The sequence below is a fragment of the Sciurus vulgaris genome, assembly GCF_902686455.1.
Source record: "Sciurus vulgaris genome assembly, chromosome: 13".
In the NCBI taxonomy this organism is placed as follows: domain Eukaryota; kingdom Metazoa; phylum Chordata; class Mammalia; order Rodentia; family Sciuridae; genus Sciurus; species Sciurus vulgaris.
In genome coordinates, this window is record NC_136474.1 from 37,537,322 (window position 1) to 37,543,321 (window position 6,000).

Here is a 6,000-nt window from a genome sequence, read left to right on the forward strand (position 1 = left end):
TTTTAAAAAGTTGTTAGAGGAGATTTGATTACCTAATTAAAGATAGGATTAAGAGTGCCTGATTAAAATAACATATTTAATCAAAGTAACAACAAAACATCTACAAATAAGCATGGAAAGTAACATCATTGTAACAAACCTTAGCTCTTTTATAAGCTAGGATTCTTCGTTTTCTTACATATGAAGGAGATAATAAAGACAATATAAGATTGAGAAAAACTACTTCATAAGTCACTTAATTTTGGTATATAGTCATATTATTCAGTACAAAAGAGATGTCTATCAGATTCCTATATAGTCGTTAATCAACTAAACTAATTTAGTTACTGTTGTGAAGTCCTTCCAGATGGAATTAATTATCAACTGACTATAAAATAGGGAGTATATCCTGAATTGTCTAAGGTTTTCTAATGGTCCGTGTAAGCTCGGGCGGGCTCGGTGGGACCAAATGTAAACTCCGCAGGTCTAGGCGGGCACAGTGAGCAGCCAAATAAAATGGGACAGAAAAGTGGCCGAAGCAAGCTTTATTGGAATTTGGCTCTCAGGCAAAATTCCCAGACCCCCAGGGTACAGGGACCCGGAGAAAATCGTACCTAGCCCTGGCTGCCCAGGGTTTTTATAGATTAGGATGGGAGGAGGTCTTGTTGAGTGACAGGTGAGTGTGAAGGGTCAGTGGAACTTTCCATCCACCTTGCTGTGAACTTTCTGGTCACCTTTGGCAGGCTGGTCTTTGTACTAGCTGCTCAGCTTTGCCCCCTACAGTCGCCTAATTTCCAACCTAATATAATCTCTGCTTAAAAGTAGACCAAAAAAAGAAAAGAAGAGGAGGAGGAGGAGGTGAAGGAGGAAGAGGAGGAAGCTATAGAGATGAGGTAAAAGTGGAGATCAGAGACAACTGAAGGGGAGGATTTAATCAGCCATGGCAGGTTTTGAAGATGGACGAGTCAAGGAATGTGGGTGGTCTGGAGGAGCTCAAAACAATCTCCTGATGACTTGCAGACATGAAATGGATTTCAATTCTGCAATCAAAAGGAACTGATTCTGAGCAAGAGTCAATCATCATTGACAATACACATGAAAGCTAATAATTCCCCAGGCTCTCCAGAAAGGAATGCAACCCCACCAACACCTTGGTTTGGGCCTAGTGGAAGCAGAGACCTGGGAATCCATGCTGTTCCTGGACTTCTCACCTACAGCACTATGAGATAATGAGCAGTGTTGGTGGCTTTAAGTATTTGAATTTTTGGTAATTTGTTGTACTGATAATAAAAAACTAGTACATCATTTGTATTATAGGCAAAGGCAATAAACAGTAAAGAAGTCTGAGTGAACAAACTGCTAAGAGGCTATTACTTTTATGACTTTTCCAACTATGGGAAATAAACTAAGGCAAATAAATTCCAAGTTTTGTGTTTCATATTTTATATTTCATATTCCAAAAATAACTGATTCTTTATAAAAGTACATTACTTTAGGTCTGGTATCAGGGGAATCTGTGAGATCAGAATTCATTTCATAGTAATATTATAATGTTATTAATAAGAAGTGTAATTCATTGTTGCTCTTTTCAAATAAATAGATAAATTTTAAGTTTTTCTTAATTTATTTCTGACATGGATAGAGTCCACACAAATAAAAGTTATTTGGGATTTTTAAAATGTATTAAGAATGCATAGAAATGTGCAAAGTTAATGATCTAAGAAATGATTCAAAGGTAAAAAAATGAAGTTCTACTTCATCAATAATTATATCAAATGTAAATGGATTAACATGCCAGAAATGGGCATAATGTATTATAAAACATTATCTAAGTGTGCTATCTACAATAGATTCTCTTTAGGGCTGAAGATAAAGACAGGTTGAAAATAAAATGGGAAGTTATGTTCAATTGCCAAAAGAAAGCTAAAGTGGCTATGATAGTATCAGACTTTAACACAAATATTGTTACTTTAGAAAAAGAACATTTCATAATGTTCTTTCAAGAAGATATAGCAATTATAAATACATAATCACTTAATAGCAGGGCCCATCAAGAAAATATAGCAATTATAAATAAAGAAGATATAGCAATTATAAATACATCGCCACTTAACATCAGAGCCCATAACACATGAAATAAAAATTGGCAAAATTGAAAGGAGAAATAGTTAATTTTGTGATAAATCTTGGAGACATCAATGTCCACATTAAATAATTGGTAGAACAACTGGGCAAAACACGAACAAGGAAATGGAAGGTGTGATTGAACCTACATAGCAAAGGAGACCTAACTGATATCTTTACAAGTTCATCTGACCACAGCAGAATTCACATTATTTTGAAACACATACAGAACCTTCTTGAGGATAGACCATATGTCAGGATACAAAACAAGTGTAAAACAACTGAAATCATACCAACTGTATTCCTTAATCACAATTTAATGAAAATACAAATCAAAGTAGGAGATTTGGAAAAAATTAAATATATGTAAATTAAACAATGTATTTCTGAACAATAAATGGACAGAGAAGAAATCACATATGAAATTAGAAAAAAATTTGAAATGAATAAAATCAAAGCCCTGTATTCTACATCTGGTGGGACAGAGTGAAATCATTGTGTAGAGAGAAAATTACACTACAAATAGGAGTTTTTAAAGATAAGACATACCTTAAGTCAAAAACTTAATATTCTATTTTAAGAAACTAGAATGAGAAAGCTAATCTCAAACCTAACAGAAAGAAGAATGTATAAACAGTGTGTGTGGTGGTGTACCTTCCTCCAATGTCTAGGAAGGCTAAGCCCTTCCTAGGAGAATCACAAGTTCAAAGCTAGAGTCAGCAATTTAGTGAGGCCCTAAACAACTTAGTGAGACTCTGTGTCAAAATAAAGAATAAAAAGGGTTGGGGATGTGGCTAAGTGGTAAGTGCCCCTGGCTGCAATCCCTGCAGGACATATAGATGTTATGGATTGGTATGAAATGCCCTCCAAAAGCACAGATGTGAGACAAAGCTTCAACCTAATCAGTGAATTTTGCCACTTGAAAGGATCAACTGGGTGGTAACTATAGACAGGTAGGGTACGGCTAGAGGAAGTCACTGGGGGCATGCCTTTGGGTTGAGATGTTGGCCCTGGTGAGTGAGCTCTCTCTGCTTTCTGACAGTCATGTTCTGTGTTGTTTTCCTCTGTCACACCATTCCACCATGATGTTCCACCCCATCTTTTGTCCAGAGTTATGAAGACAGTCAACCATGGACTCAACCTCTGAAACCATGACCAAAATGAACTTTTTCTCCCCTAAGTTGTTCTTGTCAGGTCTTTTGGTCATAGTGACACAGAGCTAATACAGTTGGGCCAAGGATGTAACTTAGTGATTCTCAATTGTCTAACATGAAAGGACCCTGGGTTTGATACATAGTACCACACACAAAGATTTTTTTCAGATGAGGATGTAGTTTAGAGGTAGAACACTTGCTTAGCATGTGTCTGGTTCTGGATTCAATCTCCAGCACTGAAAAAATAAACCAAAACCAAAACAAAAAAAAACCAAGGATATGATGTTAGAGTGGTAAAAAATTAAAAAAAGGAAAATTAATTTTAAAAACCCAGTGAAATCAAAGCCTTGAAAATCCTAACATAATTGGCAAATCATTAGCTAGACTGACAAAGAAAACAAAATAAAGACTCAAATTATTAAAACCAGGAATGAGAAAGGAATATCACTGCTGATCTTACAGAAATATAAACTATTATAAGGGAGTACTACAAATAAAAGTAAGCCAATGAACTAGATAACCCAGATGAAATGAAGAAATTTCTGAAAATACATAAACCACTAAAACTAACTCAGGAAGAAATACAAAACTTGAATAGATACATAATGAAAAACAGATTGAATTCATAAACTAAACACTTTGATAAATAAAAGCCCAAAATCTAATGATTATTACACTTGTGAATTTTACCAAATGTTTAATGAAGAATTAACAACCATCGTTCTCAATCTCTTCCAAATGGTGGAAGAGGGACTACTTCCTAAAATTCTTTATATAATTTTGATGTCAAAAGTTAAAGTAATATGTGTCATGTTCATTTCCACTCAAATTTGCAGTGATATTTTTTGATCTCCAGTTATATGGTTCAAACAGCATTTTAGACATTCATACAAAGTCAAAGGAAATTTTAATTTTTCAAACTTCATTTGAAGACAGCAATTGAGGACTTTATACCTAATCTCTAATGAACAGTGATTAATCTCTGATGTTATGACAAGATAAAAAGCAAATAGCAAGAGAAGAAACTAGTAGAATTCTGTAAATGACTTCTAGGGGACCCATATGCTCAATTATAATATCATACACTAAAATATAGATATTAATTCTTTGTATGATCTAGCTATGTGAAAAGTCTTTTCCAGGGTTAAAATATGTGAAATCTCAATACAGAACAACATTACAGATGAACATTTCCAGTCAATTTAATTATACTCATTTTGTATCCACTTCAGCAAACCATTATTTCCCCTTCTTCCCAAATAAAAAGATAAAATTCACTCATTATTCACTCTTAACAGATCAGCACACAAGATTCTTCACTGAGTTTCCAGTGTTTTGAATTTAACTCAGAAATATTGTGGAAATTAGTTTCTACTTTGTTTTATGTGCATCTGCTTAATATTCTTTCTTTCTTTATTATTATTATTATCATTATTTTTTTTTTTTTTTTTTTTTTGTGTGTGGTGCTGGGGATTGAACCCAGGGCCTTGTACTTGCAAGGCAAGCACTCTACCAACTGAGCTATATCCCCAGCCCAATATTCTATATTTATTCATCTTAACTCAAAAAGCCTAAAATACTGATTTTCTGACTTTTAATAATAAATGTTTATCAAGTATAACATACCAGAGTTATAATAACCTGAGTGCATTTAGCGCAAACATTAATTGCTAAAAAAATGGGACTTCTGCCTTGGGTTAGATACATATGTACATTAGTGCTCTTATAGGTGACATTTGAAAAAATCTTGCAGTAGCCAGAGTTTTTGAAGAAATTTCTAGTACTCATCAAGGGATTTAGGAGAGAGAGAACTTGCCTGGAGCCTGAGGTCAATGATGGAAATGTTACGGCTCCTGGGATTCAAGAGGAGAAAGATTCAATTTAAGAACACAAAAAGGAAATTCAGTTACAGCCTTAACTTTGAGACTTGATCTTTATTACAGAAATAAAATTGCTTTCATTAGCCTTCCTGGGTTTCACTGGTCTTCAGAAAATTTAAATGCCAGTGGTATGGAAGGTTAATGTCTGTCACAATCTATAGTTTCTGCTATTTATGCATTCACAGTATGTTTATCTTAAAATCAAAGGTTTGTGGTTAGTAAAAATTTAATGAGGATTATATTACTGTCTCATTAGATGCTTACAGCAGACATCTATGAGGTCTAAAGTTTCTTTCAGAGATGAATATTTCAGTTCAGGAATAACAAACCTTTGCTATGACATAATTTGCTTAAAAAATCCCATCATAACCTGATGAGAACAAACCTTTTTTTTAAACTTCTGTTAATTAAACATGGATAAGCTATTTCCCATGAGACTGATTTCAGGATCCATATTTGATTCTTAAATTTGGCCCAATTATTGCTTGTAAACAAAAATGACCTTTTCACAGTGTGATGAAATCAGACCCAAAAGTATTAACTCTCAATTCCACAGTAACTATTTTCACCTCCCTTGCTTAATTTAAACTCTAGACCATTCCTATTAAGTAATGGTGTTTTTCATATTTAAGGTAAAAAAACACAATCTCATTGGTCCTATCTTATGGAGGAGAAAATTGAATCATATAGAATTTAAGAATTTGTTTAAAACTGTACTATTACAGAGTAGCAGAAACTGGTTTTGAACACAATATTTAGCACTGGAAGCTCATGATCTTTTAACTATATTATTCTGATGCTTACTTATTTATAGCAATGTTCACAAGAGCAAGAACTGAAGAATGGCCTCCTAATGCCTGTCA